The sequence below is a fragment of the Amphiura filiformis genome, chromosome 20 (assembly GCF_039555335.1).
Source record: "Amphiura filiformis chromosome 20, Afil_fr2py, whole genome shotgun sequence".
Taxonomy (NCBI): Eukaryota; Metazoa; Echinodermata; class Ophiuroidea; order Amphilepidida; family Amphiuridae; genus Amphiura; species Amphiura filiformis.
In genome coordinates, this window is record NC_092647.1 from 40,855,689 (window position 1) to 40,877,378 (window position 21,690).

The 21,690-nt window shown below is 36.4% G+C and overlaps 1 long non-coding RNA gene across 2 annotated transcripts in view; it reads left to right on the forward strand.

The window, feature by feature from the left end:
* Positions 1-592: 592 nt before the first annotated feature.
* Positions 593-21,690, forward strand: part of LOC140143069 (uncharacterized) — a 30,356-nt gene continuing 9,258 nt past the window's right edge. The window contains exons 1-4 of one of the 2 annotated variants that reach the window (XR_011857609.1): positions 593-1,102; positions 6,278-6,443; positions 7,248-7,333; positions 14,196-14,333. This is a non-coding gene — a long non-coding RNA (uncharacterized lncRNA). Of the gene's footprint in view, positions 1,103-2,580; positions 2,640-6,277; positions 6,444-7,247; positions 7,334-14,195; positions 14,334-21,690 lie in introns of those variants that run through there. The other variant, XR_011857610.1, reaches the window with a different exon arrangement.

Genomic DNA, 21,690 nt, shown 5'->3' on the forward strand with positions numbered 1-21,690 from the left:
GGCATGTTCAGTATTAATTTTTGAGCTTGTTGGCGCAACATTAGGTCCTATAGGGCTAATTATGCAATTTAACGTATTAATTTAATTTTGTTTTAGTTTGTTTTGTTTTTGTTTCTATCAACAACACATTTAAAGAACCACCGTCCCACTTAACCCAAGTGGATTTGTTTGGGGTAAGTGAGATTACATTAATTTGCATAAGCCTATTTTCATCATGGTTTTCTGCTATCAGGCTTGTAAAAAACATTCTTTTTTAAATAACAATAAATAATTTAAATATACTTTATATTATCTCTCAATTTGTTCATAATTCTCAACAAAGATCTTTAAATATTTGTAGCACTTCCACAAACGTGTACATCAACTCCAAAACTGTTTAGTGTTTAGCCTATTGAACCTGGAAATAATGTGTTATGAACTCCCCTCGAACTCCCATCGCGTACGCGTTGTGTGGAAGTTTGTGCCGGAGCTTGCCGATCAGAATCAAATGTGGCATTGTTCGAATGGAATAAGTGCACCCAATAGTTTTCCTATAAATTGATTATCGCAAGTGATCACTGGGCTGGGCTTACTTCACACGGGTTAATAGGAGCCAATCAACAAAGGTTTTAGAAAAAAAATCTTTTTAGGCGCAGCTTGTCATACAGGTCAGGCTGGGTCACAATAATAATGCTGCAGAACTACCATTAATGCCGCTGTATACAAATTCAATGCAAGACGTAGACTATATTTATTATATTTTTTTGTACTGTAGTCATGAATTTGGCACAAATTTGGGTTCTGCTGAAATTGTTGCCGCCCGATGTTTGCCTCAATCGACTCTTGACCACAATAACTACCAGAAACTCTCGTTGTCCGTTGATTCATGGCAGCACCGAGCGGCGAGTCGATGGCATGGAGTCCATGATGATCATGTGATGGAGCATGCATGTTTTATGTATGAAATCGGAGCAAAATGACTGCTCGACACTCTCAGACTCAGTACTATAAATAATGTATGTCATGCATGCATGTCATGAAAATAACATGGACATCAGACATAGCAGTTTACCTTATTCTCTACGATTACTGCGCCGCAACCTACGGTGATATTTTCTACAAGGTATGTTATAATGTTATAGAAACGGTTAATTTATTGTAAATTCTATTTATATTTTTTTATATTTTTCAAACTATATACTGTTGAATGTGTGGGGACGTTGCCTTGGCCTTGCTATGGGGATTGATGCTAAGTTACAATAGCAAATAGTACGAGGAAACATACAAGAAACTTCACACGTAAGATGAGCGACTTGACACGTAAGATGAGCGATGTTGCCAGGTCTGAACATGCTTGAATGCTGTACCGGCGTCAGCTGAATTGTATTCAAGTACGCTTATTCGCTTAATAATAATAATAAGCTGAATTCATACTTGATCACCGAGTGATTGCGATGAAACGCTTTTGGAAAGCGATGGGCAATCACCGAATTTTGCGATGCATCGCTCATCGCTTCTGCATTTATACTTAAATCAAGGCGATAGCGATTGCAGATAATGACAATTAAAATATTCTAAATGTCACATTACATTTTCAAAACATCAGTTGTTGCTGTCAATAATTATTGCTTTGAACAGGCGGTGGATGACATGATAGAGAGACGGCAAAACTGCTCAGCCGCATGGCACTTTCCACACAATTAATCGCAACACGGAAGTAAATCGGGACAGAATTTCGCGGCTGCCGCGATCACTGGTACGAGCCATTGAATTTGTGCACTGAGTAATCGGAGCCTAACCAACACAGTGAATTTAAAACTGTCATTGCCTCGACGTGCCCAGTAATAATCAAATTTTACTGTATTTAATTAATTTGAAGGTTAGCTTTGTATGCGTTCATTATCGAACCCCAACGGTTTTAGCTTGTATTAATATTATTTGTTTTAAACATAGGCCTACTTGTTCGTGATATTTTAAGCATTTTAAAATTTTAAAATAATCCCATTCAATTACACGGCTGACAATGGAAATTTACGGAATTTAGAGAATGCACGGCGTTCACCACCTGGCTTTGAATTTATTAATTAATCACCAACAGTTAATAATTGAGAACTTAAGGTAAATTAATTAGCAAAATAATACATCCAGTTGGTTGTATATGATTGGTTGACGCATTCACGTGTCAAGCGATATCGCAGGAAAGTTGAGATTTCTTCAGACCCCCTATGTTTGACCTTGAATTTGAATGCATTTTTATCATTAATAGAGTATGACATGAATATGAATTATCAAACACGGAAAAACAGTGGCATGATCGACGGGAATTATAAATAAACATGGGTTCGCCCATCGCAAATAACAAAGGAGACAAGGAGTAAAAGTGATCCCGCCTGGGAATCGAACCCAGGACCTCTAATGTTTACAAATTATTAATTTTCATATTAAAAATACAAAACATCTTTAATTTTTTTTTTAGGTCAACCACGAATGATCCTAGCATCTAGGTCTAGGTCCAGGGACACTCCAAAACCGAAAAAAAAACTTTAAAAAAAAAAAAATTTTTTTTTATTTTTTTTATTTTTTTTTTTACAATTTCTTTAATTTTTCGAAAAATGGGGTGGGACTATACTTGAACGTGGGACTATACTCGGACGGATACGGTAAGTTCAGTAATTTAATTGAAGAATTTCTTCTCGCCCCCATACACTGCCTATAGCACGTGCAGATATAGGTAGTGTATGTGCTCCGTCCGTAATTCGGAAGTCACATAAAGCTGTTGGTCCGTGTTCAGTAGGATTCATCCCTGTGCACGTTAAAATTTTTGCCTATTTTTGCATTTTTCTCAAAAATTATAACGCGTTAGTGACAAGTAAGATATGTATATTATAGGGACAAGGACTAAAACTACTGCACTGGAAATTCAGCAACTCAAAGCAAGTTATTGATTTCTTGATCAAATATTGGTTTTTCCTCATTTTTGACTGTAACTCCACAACTGTTGTCTGTGCTGAAAAAAAATTTCCAGTGCAGTAGTTGTAGTCCTTGCCCCTATAATATAAATATCTTACTTGTTACCAATACGAATTTTTGAGAAAAATGCAAAAATAGGCACAAAATTGGCCAGGGGTGTAGTACCACCTTAAGTGCCCTCCCAGCCACTGCCACTACCACTACCATGTACGCAAAGTACTAGTCCGAATAATCAGACCCAGAACAAAATATTAATTTCTGAGTTCTGGGTCTGAACTGTTTCCATATTCAATCATGAAATCTTGATGCTAAATTGGACAAAAGAAGCACATGGTCCTACTTCACAGTTTTTTAATCCCTATTCATGTTGCATGAATCACTCTATTGTGGACCATTTGATACTAGAGTATTAGGACAAGCGGAACAGTTTTGACAGGCCCTTTGTCTACCTCTCTGTTTGTAAACAAACGAGGAGGTCGAAATTGTCCTCCTCTGCGAATATGAAAGGCAGCGTAATAGTACGGCACTAGCAAAGTACATTGTAAGGTGCGTGCATGCTTTCTACTGTAGTACTACCGTGCTATGTGTGTTTATTTCAGAGGAGTCACTAGCGTTCCGAGTATATTCCCTTTTAATTTACCCTAGATTTGGTGATCTGGTCGCATTCGCAAGCTTTATATTTTTAATATTGATCAGTAAATTTACAATATTATGACATGATAGGTTATTATTCTTTATGCAAGGCCAGAGTTGCTCGAGAAGTCTAGCCACAAATTTGCTCACCGATAGCTTCACAGTCTAGGTTGGAGTCCTTTGCATTCAAAATCTTGTCAGATTCTCTGAAGAATGAAACCGTGTAAAGCAATGGAAGCTCAGAAGTAAACATAGCTGATCACGACGGGCGATCGCATAAAAAATGTTGCTAAAATTGCACTTCAACTATATTTAGGCAAATTTTACTCAAAAGATACAGCTGACTCATCGAAATAACTTTCATCAGAGAATTAATAACAAAAAATGTCAACACTTTCCGACTGAAAAACGATAGCAACGCACTCTAGCATCTAGCAATCAAACTATTGTGTGCAAATTCAAAGCTCAAGTTCTCGAGTAAGGCTAGAGACCATTGCATTCAATTCAAAATGTAGAGTTTGCTCTTGCTGAAGCATGACACTGTGTAAAGCAAATAAGCAGTGGAAGAAAACACAGCCAATCACGATGGGCGATTGCATCAAAATGTTGTTAAATAAAAATTGCACTTCAACAAAATTTTAGACTACAGGTTCAAAATATAGCAACCAAAAGATACAGTTGACTCATAGAAATTAAACATTTCATCCAAATTTCAACATTAACAGAATAAATAACAAAAAAAATAAAAAAAAATGTCAACGCTGATTGACCAAAAAATTAGTATGTGCATTAAGCGAACCTACTCAATCCAACAATGAAGCCCATTCAATGCAGCGGTATTGTACCAAGCTGGGCATCCTTTTTGACTCCAAACACACGGTGCGGGTATTTGCTTGCGACTAAAATCTTGTTAAAATATAAATCTAAAATCTTACCAGGTCAAAAGAAAATCCAACATGTTAGTTATCAAAGTCAATTTACTCAGCTCTAGCCTCTAGTCATCACATTTGGCAGAATTTTCATGACAAAATCATCTCAAAATCGGTGGGTCATGACCATTGACTGTGCGCACAGCCACACAATACTTCTGCCAGTCAAATTACTGTGTGTTTGGAGTCGAAAAAGGAGTGGTACGATATACATGTAGCAGCGTTGAGCGGGGTTCAGTGTTTCCAGCAGCATTAAGCGTTTCTTTTGAACCGATCTAGGAAAAAGAAGACGCTACAAAATGCGGCTACATGTTTGACCTAGTGACGGGTATGTCTACCGGCATCGCGAAGTAGGGGCCTATCAGGTACAAAGCATTTTTTTTTTTTTAAAGGGGGTCATTGGGTCAAACAAAATAAAAAAGGGGTCAAAAAGGTTTTGGCATAATTTTGAAAAAAATGAGCAAAATTTGAAAGTTTCGGCATTATTTTGTTGCATATTGAATTTTCAAGGGGGAATCCGGGTACCGAAAAAATACGGGGGGATAATATAAAATATAAATTACTTGTTATTCATGGTTGGAAACTGGAGAATTACTGCTACAAAAAAATGCTATTTTTTTAATTCAAAGTTGGATAAAGTTGTACAATGTACATTTTGATTATTTTTGCTTCTATTGAACAGGCAGTGACACATTGAATTAGTATGCATTGCTAGCTGTTCAATAGAACTTTTAAAAAGCAAAAGTAATTAAAATGTACAACTTTATCCAACTTTGAAAACAAAATTAGCAAATTGTTCTTAAGAGCTCAGTATTTCTCTGGTTTCCAACTTTGAATAACAAGTAATTTTTAAAGGCCTATTAACTTCCTTTTTTTTCAAATTTTGTAAAAAAACCAAAAGAACAAAAAAACATCTTGCCAAACAAGTACAAAACGAGTCCACATAAACTTCAGCTGAAGTCTTGTATCCTAGTATTACATACATTGTTCCGACATTATTTTACTTGAAACAGATAAGTAATCAAAATTAACAGGACTGATGATTTATTGCAGCCACTTTTAGGTCGTCCAGACGAAAAGACCTTATGGCATAGCCATAACATGTCGTGTGTCCGTCAGTCAGTGTGTTGGTGTTTCAGAGTGACCATGCGTCCATCAACAAATTACCTTTTCTCTAAATCCCATAAGCCTTTGCAGGTAGACCTGAGATGTCATCATTGGCATCGAGGGGATGCGCACATCGCTTAACTAACATCATTACTGTGCATTGCAAGTCGGTGTGATGTTAAATAATCGACATCTTGCGCCTAAACGCAAAAGAATTATGGGATTTACCAAAAGGTAAATTATGCAAGGCTTTTCTGGCATTTTCAGGCGTAGGATGGGGGGGGGGGGCTTCGGGTATGGTATGTAACAGGAGAAACAAATGTCAGGAATTTTTGTAAAAAAAATTAAAATAAAAGCTTGCATTGTTAGGGGATAGCGTAATTTAGACTTAATTGAAGACTCCACCTTTGTGACTTGCTTAAATGTTTATCCAAATATACGATTGTGAAGATTATTGTTTAGCGATCAAGAAGATGATGATGCATCCGAGATAGGATGTGAAATATTGCCACTCATCAAAACGTAAGTCCAGTAGATCAGATTATAATCTCAGTTCCTATTTATCCAAATATGTGTATTATAGACCGTTTCAATATGTCTTATTATATAAGGGGAATTGCAAGTATCAAAAACTGATCAGATACAATTTCTTTCTACAGGTTATATTGTCTTTTTCCAGACTTTTAAGAATCTTAGCAGATGAAGGATGTGTGGAGATTCATGAACAAACAAGAAAACTGATGGTGTCTCTGCTTCAGGCAGCCAAGTTTAAGTTCATGCAACTGTTTCATGAACTGATAAGTGAAGTGTGTTAACTCTTAGCTGGTAAGATGACAGACGATACATTTCCCAAAATCATGTGGTACCATACATGTACAGTGGCCATTGGATTGCACCCCAAAATTGTCTTAGAGAAATTACAAAGTGTCATTCTGTTTTTATTTAATGATGTTTTCAATGTCAAATGACAGCATGAATGTTAACATTCAGTTGATTTAGAAGTATACATGTAGCGGTACTACACATACATGTACCACTGGAAGCTGTAGCTTGATTTCTGTTTGCACAGAGTACATTTCGGGTCAAAATAATGGTTTCATTGTTATCATTTTTATGTCCAAAAAGGGGAAAGAAAGAAAGAGAATAATGTGAAAATGAACAATACTAGTACCTTTTCTTACAAATAGACATCTAAACTTCAGTAGGAAGCTGTGTAATCCCCATGGCTTTTCATCCAGCATGCCACTGCACCCCACCCACTGACTAACCTACTATATTTATATACTAGAATTTAGTAACGATAATTACATTACTAGTGATGAACCGATCCACCCGAGATCGGAAATTCCTGATCCCTTATCAAAATATTTTCAGATCTAGCTTTTTCAAAGAATGACAATATCAAAGAGTTATCTTTGCCAGTTATTTTACCACATTTTGCCATTGACGAGATCAATCATTCCAGTGAGTACACGTTCAAAATTCTTAAATCTCTCCTTCTATGCAAAATTTTGTTTTACAAAATGGTCATAAATTTAGATTACACTTACAAAAACAGCAATAAAACTCTAAAATGTGGTCAAAATATCAATATACTGTTACCATTTATGTATATATTCATTTCTTCAGGAAGAACTCTCATTGATTTACACAAGCCCAAAGCCTCTCATGTTCCAGTGTTATTCCAATTGTCATTTGCTTCAGATGGCTATAAGGTAGGGTTTCATCAATGAATGAGTGCGTACGTGTTTGCCGACAAACGAGGACACACACAAGATTTTTCACCCTAAACTGTGGACCTACTTCCAACCGAGGACCGTCCTCGGTCTCAAACTGAGCTGCAAAAGACCTCAAATGCATGCTAGATGCTTTAAACGCTATTTGTCTAAAACCGAGGACCACACGTGTAAAAACTACCGTCCGCAGGTTGATGGCTAAAATTCCGTTTCAGTATTATACGCCAAAAAAATCCACCATTTTAGTCCACGGTTAGGCAATGAAAACATCATACACACGTCCTCGGTTAGATAGTAAAACACAATGTCCACGTTTGGAGGCAAACACAGACAGGGTTGTGTGTGGGTTGGTGTACAGTGTTGGTATTAAGTGGTGCGGTGGGTTGGTGAGTGAGTGATAGGGTAGGTGGGTGTCAAGGAGTTATTTTATCAATTTTCTTTAGAAAAATCACCCATATCCAGTGAGAGTATTACTCATTCACAGGGACTGTTAGAAAATATGTGAGCTAATTTCCTCCTCTTGCCCATGAGCCCAGGTAGGCGGATTAATGTGTGGGAGCGGACGGATTGGGTAGGTTGGTGAGCTTAGTGGATAAGTAAACAAGGAGTAAGTACATCAACATGTGATAAACTAACCAATAAATGACAGAGAGTGCATGAAAATATTGGACTGTTGCAGTTGAAATCCATACACTCACAATGGAACACATGACCGCGTCTCCCACACAGGGAATGTGAACTTCAAATGGGATTACTCCCCTACCAACACAGGTATACTTGTGTGTTTGTGAGCTTGTGTGACTTTCTTGTGTGTCTTTAAAGTATAATATGTATCTTCTGTGTCTTTTTTCATACATGTCTGTTTTTACATATTGTGTGATGACCTCTTTTGCATATCTGTCTGTTTAGTGTGTTTTTGCTTGTGTGGGCTTTATCAATACCTTCAAAGGTGACCCCTATACCCATCTGAAAGACCATGCTTCTGTGGCTAGACGCACAAGTAAAAAATGACACACAAGATGTATTCTTACAAAAATCTAAACCCCTTGTATGGAAGCTTAAGGTTATGTTTTCCATAGGGGGTATATGGATTTCAACTGGAATTGCCATTGATGATTGAATAAACATATAGTGGGTGAATGAATGCGACACAAATGAATTAATGAGTAGGTTAATTATATAATTAAGTTTATACTTTATACTTTTTGTGCCAAAGTCTCTTTTGGTGTGATTTTTTGTTGTAAATGTGACATGTCATGACCAAAAATCTTTTTGTTTTTTACCAAAAAAAACCAAATTTTTCACTAAAAAATACATTATCAGTCATATTTTATTACCAAAATCACATTTTGAGCAGGAATCACAATTTTAAGCAAAGTCATGTTTTTTACCCAAAAAATTTTTATACTAAAAATCATGGTTTTATTTGACTAAAAATCATGTTTTTGACCAAAAAGATTCTGAAGACATAATAATGATAAAATTGGATGGATACTTTCGCATGACACCAGAATTTATTGATCTCGCTAGAGTTTCAAATATTTGAAAACTCTAGCTCGACCGATAAGTTCAGGTATTACGCTCAATTCGTCCAATTTTATATCAAAATTGGTACGGCCATGTGTCCTGAACTCGCCACCCTTAGCGTTACATGACAAATATTATAAATTTTTACACCAATCAAGTTTCTAATTAGATTATCTCCACAATTATCAACCCTAAACTAGCAAAAGTATACATTTTTGGAAAGCTGAAGGCATAAGCAATTCAAATATACACATTTCAACGCATTATACAGGGTGACCTTCAAGTTATACAGGGTGGAATAAAAAAGATTCGAATAAAAAAATGGGTTACTTAATGCATTGCTTAATGTCAACTTGCAGTAATAAATTTGAAGTAAACAACATTCATTTGGTTAGAGGATCTGGAGCCCACTGACTTTGGAAGAAACCAAAATCACACTTGTTTGGTAATCTCGGAATACAGGGTGTCCCAAAATATGTTAGAATTTTTTACAATTCAACATATTTTGAACTGAAACATTTTGCCCCTAACCCATACAGAAAAAGTAAGTCCATATTTAGATTCTTCATCAAATTTCCCTTCAGAAAATCTATACTTTGACCATGGTAGGATAAGTAATTAAACATTTACAGTAACTTTTAGATTTTGAAGACATCCACATTACTTACTACAGTGTTTAATATGCAAACGGGTAGTTTTGTATGGAAAAGTTTGTATTTTCTAGACTAAACCCATGCGCATATTTTTGGGGGGCTTTGGGGGTAAAAGCAGGCGGCCAAAACGAAGGGGCGGCGGAAGAAGAAGGGGCGGCAAACGAAGGGGCGGCAGAAGAAGAAGGGGCAGCAAAAAGAAATAGTAAAGAAAAAAGGGCAGTAAAAATTTTGATAAGTATGAAAAATGTTGAAAAAATTGTACTATATAACAAATTGTGTTGCTTTTAGGGCGCTAGCGATTAGAATTCGTAGGAGCGGCCACGGTATGCCACTGAAACCAATCATAAATGATTAAAAACAATTAGTAGAATTGTTTAGCTGTAAGGCCATGAGTCTTTTAGATGCTAAATAGAGTCAAAAGCCAATTTACAGCCTTTACAGAAGCATATTATGCACTAAAAATATCAATCCCATAGAGTTTGTGTGTACCACATCCCCCACCTCAACATCCCCCACCTCCGCCACCCTGCCCATTCTGCATTCTATGAAGCACAGTGTCAGTATTAAAAAGGCTAATGGAATTCTTTTTACAGGGTTCAAAGTGCATTTTATTTACCAATAAAATGAGACCACAAGCATGACTACATGTATAACTTCTTGCTTGGCAGAGATATCATCATTTAATTTGAGTCACATTTGGGAAAATGTAACATCGCCACCTTTTTGGGTGGCGCGTCCAAGACGATATGACCGCACGATGGTGCACCTGGGCGCCTACTTTTTTGCAAAGAAAAGAAGAGAAGAGAAAAAGGAAGGGGGGAAAAGGAGAAAAAGGAGGAGAAAAGGGAAAAAAGGAGAAAAAAATTGCGCGTATAGTCGTGATAGTAGGCACATGCCTAAAAATCGCGCAGTCGGGTCGATCGGAAGTAGGTCTTAATATAGCCCTGCAATTATTTTAGGCTTTGCTTGAAGGCGGGTCCCGGTTCCAGCACTCCATGTATACATGGGTCACTCATGCTCGTCGTGAACTTTGAAAAAAAACCTTTTGAATCTCATTTCATGAACTTTTCAGGATAAAAACAACCCTAGTTTTTAGCATTTTCGCGAATTTGTTGCCCTTCTACAATGCCACAAATAATATTTCCAATATACCCCTTTTTGATGGAAACGCATTAATTAATGTACGGCACCCACAGTTGTATATGCATCGTATAATTTATGTGACCTAATGTAATGTGCACTAAACGGAATATAATGAAACTGAAATTCGTAAATGAATTGAATAATGAAACTACGACGATTTATACATGTGATTGGTGCCTTTTTTTTCAATTTCGCGAACAAGTGTATGAAAAATGACCCCTTTTTTTCTTATTGTATTTCGCGAATCGCGCTTCTTTTAGTGCAACCGGTGCGGATACTCGGAGTGTCAGAACTGGGAGGCGCGCGGCGAGTCCTCGTCATAAAAGCATGTGAAAATTACTGCCGGCCCGCCGATTTGCAGGGCCCGTCACATTTTGTCAACAAAGTAGGTATTGTTAAGACGGACTTCATACTGAGTCTTTATAGTGTAAAAATGATGCACCAAAATGGCTTCAGTTGGACCTTCATTTTGCAAAATTTCCCAAGTTCTGATAGGGGAACAGCCCCCCCCCCCCCTCAAACACCCCTATGCATAGTGGGTAAACAAGTGCCCATTTTCGCTTCTGCTTTCAACATTTGCCAGTTTAGGCCCTATGTTTAACAGAATTTATAGGCCTACAATAATAGGAAACCTACTTTTCCACGAAAGGCTTCATAGACCGTCATTTCACAAATTTTCGGCTTTTTCAAACTAAACTTTTCTCACTAATAGTTCTAAAATGGTCCACCAAATCGCTTCAATTAGGTCTTCATTTTGCAAAAGTTTCTTACTTCTCAGGGGGGTGACAAACAAGTGCCAATTTTCGCTTCTCCTTTCGACATTTGCCAATTTATGTTTCAACATAATTTATAGGCCTACAATAATAGGGAAAACTTGTCCATGAAATTATCGTGAAAGGATTCATGGAACGCTCATTTCATAAATTTTCGGCTTTTTCAAACTAAAGTTTTACACAATAGGCCTAATAGTGCTAAAATGGTCCAACAAATCGCTTCAATTGGGTCTTTATTTTGCAAAAGTTTTTAACTTCTGAGTGGGGGCACATCCCCCCTCAGACACCCCCCTGCGCCGCGCAAGCACGACGCGATGGCCATGATTTACATTTTTTCTGTGTCATATTGGGTCCGTCTATTGGGCGCCCCACCTTTACACGCCTTGCTACGCGCCTGCGATGGTGGCGTCATGTGCTGTATACGTTTATGTCACATTATTTGCATATTTGTTAATATTAATGAGCTCATTTGCATATTTTGCCTACACTTCCATTAATCCACTCTCCAGCTTTTAAAACGCAATCAACTTCAAACTTGGTATATTGTGATAGTATATCGTGGCCTCATGTGGTGTATAGGTTTATGGGGCCACCTTAATTACGAACCGCGTAATTCTAGTCTGTTTGTTTTCTGACGTTACCATGGATTCATCAAATTTGCGCAAACAAACAATTAAGTTGCAAGTTCTTTCCTTTTCCCCTTACTTGGGCCTTAAATCAATTGTAAGTCTTTGTGAGACAGGCTCCAGAATAAGTGGTACATGTAGATTCTTCCAATATGAGAATATGCACAGAGCTGCTACAACATTTAAAAAAATTAAGGGCATAAATCGGATGGGGCACAAATAATAAAGTCGGAAAATCTCGCCCCTTATTCTGGCCTTAAATCAATTGTCTGGATCGATCATAAGTATGATGTAAAGGCAAAGGCCCAAAGCTTGTGAAAATTACTGTGAGCCCATCATATTTTTCACCAAAGTCACTATTAAGACAGACTTAATGCTGACTTCAACATCAATCCGTGCATGCTTTTGTAATTACAAATCTCAAGTAAAATTTGGCAAATTGAGTTTGGGCCCTTTAATTTTTTTTTTAAAGCAATGATAATATTGTAAAAATGATGCACCAAATGACTTCAATTGGACCTTCATTTTGCAAATTATTCAATCGTCTGAGGGGGAACATTCCCATGGGGTGGGGGTGTGACACCCTTTGCCATCTCTAAAAAAGAAAAAGGGAGAGAGAAGGGTAAGAGAGAGGGAAAGGTGGCAGAGGGATGAGATATGAGATGTGTCTCTCATATCATGTGAGAGAGGGGGATAAAAACTAAATAAACTACAATTGTTGGTCATATAGGCCCTATTGGGCCGGGCTACATGTAGGTGGGCCTACAAAGACGTTGGCCAGACGCGTTGAGGTGATGCCTGGTGATGTGGTCCATTACAGGTGCATACGTTTTCTTTATTTTACGAAATAGGCAAAAAACCAGTACCACAGGGTCAGTGGGCCCATGCCCAGTGGCCATGATCTAAGGGTGGGCTTCAACATTTTAGAGGAAAATATTAATAATAAAATACTGGAAGTCAGAATATCATCACACACAGTCAACGCCATTTGAATTTTGGTATTAATATAGCAAATTTTTGTGCACTTTTCCCGCTAAAGTAATTCTGGGGACATTTCAGCTGTATGACTTGGAAAATACTTGGGTTATAGTTGTGGTGGAAAGGTGTAACACTTCAAATGGAAGAGCCAGTGGTGGCAATCATGTTGCTGTGCCCAAGGGCCAGCAAAAAATAAATTCAGCCCCTGATACCAGCAAAAATTATTTGTTCACACCCCACCCCTGAGAAATTGGTCTAGCGACTGACCGACCAGTGGCATAGCCAAAAGGGGGCAGCGGCCCCATGAAGCCTTGCCCATGGGATGGTCGCCGCCCGATATTTAAGATTTTAGGCATTTTGTGTACTTTTTTGACCATTTTTGTCAATGTTTTCCCCCATTTAAAATTTGTCTTGCCCCCTCTGAAAAAGCGATGGTCACTTTCGCCTCAGTTTTTGACATCATACACTTTATGTGTTAACTAATAACTTAATAATTTGGCCTATATACCATAGTATAATAGTGAATAGTGGTCTACAAATGGCTTCAATTGGGCCTTCATTTTCACACATTTGCTAACTTTTTCTACCTAAAATTTTACTTAATGTTTAAAAGCAATAATTCATACAGTAAAATTGTAATAGTGACTTCTATTTCAAAGAAAAAACCAAATTATGTCTGTGATGTTTGCAATATTTTGAAATTGGAGCTGTTTTTCATTTTATTATTGTGAATCATAAAAATTCAGAAATTGATAAGTTGGTCAATTTTTCGCTTATCTTGCTACCAGCTTTTCCTAATGGTGAACTTATATTGCCTTCATTTATATTCAACCAATTTCTGCAACAAACTCGCCCAGTTTGTTTGAAATGTTTTAAAAGGGTCCTTTGTCCTTGAAGAGCAAAAAAGGGGATTTTTTTCGGTTAATTTGTTCCTGCAAAATAGCTACACAATTGCTGTAAATGTCCTTGAACGCAGGCAAAATAGGGGGACATTTAAGTTCAGGAACAAACATGTGTTACCCTATAGAATGGTAAATGATAACACCGGGTGTTAGCAGCACAACTGGCAAAGAATTTGTGCCATGAAGTTGTTGTATGGAAATGTATAATGTTAACATTTAAATCTACTGCCTCTCCACAGAGAAAATTGATCTTTACATGGATTTAAACCACACCAGAAGTTCTGCATAGATCTATACAAGATGATGGCACAGTACTCATCAGGCAATATTTTAGCGATGATGTGAGTGAAGTGATTTGGTCACATGGCCCAAGACAGGTGAAGCAAATCGGCGGGAAAATATATGAGTCTGGAATTGGGGAATGTGAAATAATGTGATTATGTGCAGAATAGGGCCAATCCAGTCGAGTTGTATTCACCATCAGCAAATGTGATGTAAACAAAACAAAGATTGGCAGTCAAATTGCCACGTAGGATTTATCGTAGGATTTATCAGAGGAAAATGCTGATGGGAAAAGAATTTATTGCATGAAGAAACAATATGTTAACCCTAACTGCCAAGCATGGGATTTAAAATACTATACATGTACCATTTTCCACCCTGATGTGGCAGTGACATCAGTGCACATTTCATTGGGCGCAGCTATACATGTAAATCGATAGTGTTCGCTTAAAGACGCAGCATAGATGCGAGCACGAAACAGTTACATCAAAGCGTTAGCGTCACTGCGACATCAGGGTGAAAATAGTATAGTTTATGCACTCTCTGATCAATTTTATATTTGTTTTAGCAGTTAAAGTAATTGCATCTTGAACATGTAGAAAGCATGAGTTGCAAAATGACACTGCACTGTAAATTGTAATACATGTAACTAGCCAATGATTGAGGGGCTGTGTAATAATTATGAGTCCCTCCCCCCCCGAAACAGCCTGCCAAAAATGTTATTTGCATATTTATGAATATTAATGAGCTTATTTGCATATTATGTCTACATTTCCATTAATGTACTCTGCAGCTTAATCACAATGACTGGTCAACTTCAAGCTTGGTATGGGGATTGGATATGGTGGCCTGATGTGCTGTATAGCTTTGTGTCATGTTATTTGCATACTATGAATATCAAAGAGCTTATTAATATATATGTATTTATGGGGCCACCTTAAATTATGAATCCCATAATTCTAGTTTTAACCTTAAAATGGCTTCCTAACATATTCCAATACATGCTCATGTAAGCGTTATTATAAGCATTATTATACAAACCAAATTTTCACGATTGATCATTTTGAATCCAAATTATGCACATGTGCACGTAGTGGGTAAACATGACTTGGGTCTACTTCATGCAACTGTTGATATTTTAATAACTAGTTAATTTATTCGGCAAGGTCAGCTGATAATTGGCATGTTGATAGCGCATGTAGCTGTAGGAATTGATCAGTTTTATATTGCACCAAAATCTTGAAATTGTCATTTGCATCCATTATCTCAAATATGGTCATTTTCACAGTAAAGAGTGTAACTTTGGATTTATTAGGGTCAAAATGGCATACAACTAAAATCTGTTCCTGTTTACTGAAATTGTGCATAAAGTAGTTTAAAGTAATCATGCATTAAGTAAGTCAAGATGTTTTGGTACATTGTATGTTTGTTGCAGTTTTGACAAATGTTAACATCAATTGTCATTTATAATGGAAATTTCAGTAACCTTAAAGATAGTTTTTAAGTTTAGATTTGAGATATCTAACTTTGTGTACAAAATTAATAGTACTTCGTAAAAGGAAGTTCGACAGAAATTGGGAGTTATTTTGTAGAATTGGCAGTTAAAGGGGGTAACCCTATTGGTTTTGGATATGGATTGTCTTTAAAATTACATAATAATATCAAATATCTCCCCTTTATGCTGCTTTGTGAAAAACGAGAGCATTTTCAGCGTAAATGTGAATAAATAGCCAAATTTGCAATCCAATACCTTGTATCGTGAATTGCATTCTGGGTAGGCATGCAACAACAACAATTCCCGTTCAGTATGACTTAATGCTGACATGCTGCAATGCCGGCCCGTATTGAACGGAAAATATTTGGTTTTTTGGTTTTTCGTACCGTTTCAGAAAAAAAGGAAACAAAATATATTTCCCCTTGCAATATGTACATTTCAAATGAATATAAAAAGTTTGGGTTAAAAATGGAGAGGAAAAAACCTTCCGATACCGGGTTTTGAACCGGGTACCTCTAGGGTAAAAGAACGGCGCGCTAGCCAATTGAGCTATTTCACCAACTGAAATAATGAAGGAATTGTTTTTATTATATACGGCGGACCGTCTCCTCAGCACTTAGCGTAGTCTCGAGCCAGACTGTATGTGGCTATCGACGAGGATCGACGAGTGTCAGACCGACGCAAACTGGCTGTGTAGGAGACTACACTTAGCGTAGTTCGCTTTTTTTCTCTTCCCATGATCCGAAGTAATTTTTATTGTTTACAAACTGGTATACCTGTAAAACCGCTGTGATTCATGATTTCTCCGGAAATACATCGACTTGGAGCGTCAAATTTCAGGATAGTAATGAGAAAAATAGTATCTATTATGTGATACCAAAACCTCATCAACAATGAAAAAAATCGGGGGATGATGCTGTCGATCGGGTTACGGACCTTTAAGGGTGGTCTTAACCATGGAATTATGGAAACTTTCAGGCTTCATAACTGCTAAATTATTAGTCTAAAGAATATAAAAGTTACATTTTTAGACTGGAAATGACTTGCTAAATTCATCTGTGAGGTCCAATTTGGGCTAATATGCTCATTGTTGGAAAAAAAAACAAAAACAGGTTTTTTGGCCCAAATTTTTTCGTGCAACGTAACAAAAAAATTGTTTGGCCAAAAATTTTTTTTGGGATTTTGGACCTCACAGATGAATTCATCAAGTCATTTCCATTCTAAAAATGTATACTTTTATATTGTTTAGACTAATAGTTTAGCAGTTATGAGGCCCGAAAGTTTTCATAATTCCAGGGTTCAGACCAACCTTAACACGACAAGTGATCATTAAAGTAATATATTGATCTCGCACACTAGCATGTAAATGTAATGTGTTGTTTGTACTGTTCACCCTGACTGCTCATATCCAGAAATACCAGATTTGAGTCCTGTTTATCAAGGACAGTCTGTGTAGCTCAGTGGTAGAGCCTTGCCTGATAAGCAAGAGGTCTGTGGTTCAAGTTGCATGATGTTTGCCAATTATAATATATAATACTATATATTATAGTTTATAGACCCCCACCATCAACTGAAAATCGTCTTTGTGTTTCTGATTTCATGGTTGAAATTGAGGATTTCATTGGCGAAATTTCTTTGTTTCCAAGAAAGGTCATTACTTAGGTGACTTCAAAGTGCACGTTAACAAGCCTGGTAAATCTGATGTTAAGCGTTATATGACTTGTCTTGAAACAAATGATTTTCATCAATATGCAATGAAGCCAATACGGAGCCTCATGGGTGACATGTAACAAATATTTTTTTTGAAAATTATCCCGAGATAATCAGGTTATCTCGGGATAATTATCCCGAGATAATCAGGTTATCCCGGGATAATCAGGTTATCTCGGGATAATTATCCCGAGATAATCATGTTATCTCGGGATCAGGTTAATCAGGTTATCCCGGGATAATTGTACATGCACAATCTCTTTAACACAGCAATGTTGCTCACGCAAATAGCGTCAATTTTGTAATAGACGTCCATATCATAGGATGTACGGCGATGGAGTGTACATCTGGGTAGGAGACTGTTTATCGACGGACTGTGCCACTGGCTACGCACAGTCAGGGCGCTTACAACCAATTCAGCATCACATTGAAACACACGGGAAAACACGCCTTTTCTTTGCGCGATTTTAGACATTTTCGGCAACAAATTGACTATAAAAGTATTACCAATCGATTGCAAATCGATGAAAATTTAATATATGTTTCAAAGTACGGGTAGTCTTGTGATTAATTTGCGAATTATGGGCGTTTAAACAACACCATGACCATTTTCGACCCCTTCTATACCCCGAAAACCCGTTTCTGGCTATCTTCAGTAGATAGCAGATCAATGTAGCTATTTTTAGTAGATCAGTATAACTATCGTCGGTAGGTAGCAGATCGATATAGTAATCTTCTGAAGATAGCAGATCAATTATAGTTATCTTCAGTGGAAAGCAGATATATATAGCTATTTTCAGTAGATAGCAGATTAATATAGTTATCTTCAGTAGATAGCATTTTAATATATAGCTATCTTCAGTAGATAGCAGATCAATATAGCAGTATATGACAGATCAATATAACTATCTTCAGTAGATAGCTGATCAATGTAGCTATCTTCTGTAGATTGCAGATGAATATAGCTATCTTCAGTATATAGCAGATCGATATAGCACTCTTCAGTAGATAGCAGATCAATGTAGCTATCTCCAGTAGATTGCAGATGAATATAACTATCTTTAGTAGATAGCATATCAATATAGCTATCTTTTGTAGATAGCAGATCAATATAGGCCCTAGCTATCGTCAGTAGATAGCAGATCAATATAGATATTTTCAATAGATAGCAGATCATATAGCTATCTTCAGTAGATAGCAGATCAATATAGCTATTTTCAGTAGATAGCAGGTCAATATAGCTATCTTCTGTAGATAGCAGATCAATATAGCTATCTTCAGTAGAAATCAGGTTAATATATAGCCATCTTCAGTGGATAGCAGATCAATATAGCTATCTTCTGTAGATATCAGATTAATATAGCTATCTTCAGTAGATAGCTGATCAATATAGCTATCTTCAGTAGATAGCAGACCAATGTAGCTATCTCCAGTAGATTGCAGATGCATATCTATCTTCAGTAGATAGCAGATTAATATAGCTATCTTTTATAGATAGCAGATTAATATAGCTATCTTTTATAGATAGCAAATGAATATAACAATCTTCAGTAGATAGCAGATCAATATAGCTGTTGTCAGTAGATAGCAGATCAATATAACTATCGTCAGTAGATAGCAGATTAATATAGTTATCTTCAGTAGATAGCAGGTTAATATATAGCTATCTTCAGTAGATAGCAGATCAATGTAGCTATAAGCCAGTAGATTGCAGGTGAATATAACTATCTTCAGTAGATAGCAGATAAATATAGCTATTTTCAGTAGATAGCAGATCGATAAAGTAATCTTCTGAAGATAACTATATTAATCTGCTATCTACTGAAGACTACTATATCGATCTGCTAACTACCGACAATGGTTATATTGATCTATCTACTGCCAACAGCTATATTGACCTGCTATCTACTGAAGATAGCTATATTGATCTATCTACTGAAGATTGCTATATATTAACCTGCTTTCTACTGAAGATAGCGATATTAATCGCTATCTACTGAAAATAGCTATATTGATCTACAATCTACTGAAGATTGCTATATTGTTCTGCTATCTACAGAAGATAGCTATATATTAACCTGCTTTCTACTGAAGATAGCGATAGTAATCTGATATCTATTTTCATCTACAATATACTAGAGATAGCTATATTGATCTGCTATCTACTGAAGATAACTATATTAATCTGCTATCTACTGACGATAGTTATATCGATCTGCTATCTACTGAAGATAGCTATATATTAAAATGCTATCTACAAACTATATTAATCTGCCATCTACTGAAAATATCTGTTTTCCACTGAAGATAGCTATATTGATCTGCTATCTACCGACGATAGTTATATTGATCTGCTATCTACTGACAACATCTATATTGATCTGCTATCTACTGAAGATAGCTATATTGATCTGCTATCTACTGAAAATAGCTATATTGATCTGCTATCTACTGAAGATAGCTATATTGATCTCCTATATACTAAAGATAGTTATATTCATCTGCAATCTACTGGGGATAGCTACATAGATCTGCCATCTACTGAATATTGCTATATCGATCTGCTATATACTGAAGATAGCTATATTGATCTGCTATCTACTTAAGATAGCTGTAGATCTGCTATCTACTTAAGATAGCTATATTGATCTGCTATCTACTTAAGATAGCTATATTGATCTCCTATCTACTAAAGATAGTTATATTCATCTGCAATCTACTGGAGATAGCTACATTGATCTGCTATCTACTGAAGATAGCTATATTGATCTGCTATGATCTACTGACGATAGTTAGGCTCCTATATTGATCTGCTATCTACAGAGGATAGCTGTTTTGATCTATATCTACTGAAGATAGCTATATATTAACCTGCTATTTGCTGCAAATAGCGATATTAATCTGCTATCTACTAAAAATAGCTATAGTGATCTGCTATCCACTGAAGATAGCTATATTGATCTGCTATCTACTGACGATAGTTAAGCTCCTGTATTGATCTGCTATCTACAGAGGATAGCTGTATTGATCTGCTATTTCCTGGAGATAGCTATATTGATCTGCTATCTACTGGAGATAGCTATATTGATCTGCTATCTACTGAAGATAGCTATATAATAAGCTGCTATCTGCTGAAAATAGCTTTATTAATCTGCTATCTACTAAAAATAGCTATAGTGATCTGCTATCTGCTGAAGATAGCTTTTTAATCTGCAATCTACTGGTGATAGCTATATTGATCTGCTATCTACTGAAGATACTAATATTCATTTGCAACCTACTGGAGATAGCTAGGCCTACATTGATCTGCTATCTAGTGAAGATAGCTATATATTAACCTGCTATCAACTGAAGATAGCTATATTAATCTGATATCTACTGAAAATAGCTATATCTGCTTTCTACTGAATAAATCTATATTAATCTGAAGATATGTTATCTACGGATCATAGCTAGGCCTATATTGCTCTTCTGTCTACTTTTAAGATAGCTTTTTTGATCTGCTATCTACTGGAGATAGTTATATTGATCTGCTAACTACTGGATATAGCCTAAGTATATATTGATTTGCTATCTACTGAAGATAGCTATATTAATCTGCTATCTACTGATACTGAAGATAGATATATTGATCTGAAGATAGATATTGATCTATATCTACTGGAGATAGTTATATTGATCTGCTATCTACTGGAGATAGTTATATTGATCTGCTATCTACTGACGATAGTTGTATTGATCTGTTATCTGCTGGACATAGCTATATTGATCTGCTATCTACTAAAGATATCTATATATTAACCTACTATCTACTGAAAATAACTATATATTAATCTGCTATCTACTTATGATAGTTATATTGTCTGCTGTCTACTGAAGAAAACTTGGTCTGCTATCTACTGAAGATAGGCCTAATTATATTGAGCTACTGATACTGCAGATAGCTATATTGATCTGCTATCTAATGAAGATAGCTATATTAACTTGCTATCTACTGAAGATAGCTTTAGTAATCTGCTATCCACTGATACTGAAGATAGCTATATTGATCTGAAGGTAGCAATATTGATATGCTATCTACGGAAGATAGATAGGCCTACATTGATATGCTATCTACTGGAGACAGTTATATTGATCTGCTATCTACTGGTGATAGGGGTAGCCTATTGATCTACTATCTAGGCTATAAAATACTGAAGATTTTTCTGCTATGTAGGCCTACTGGAGATAGCTATATTGATCTGCTA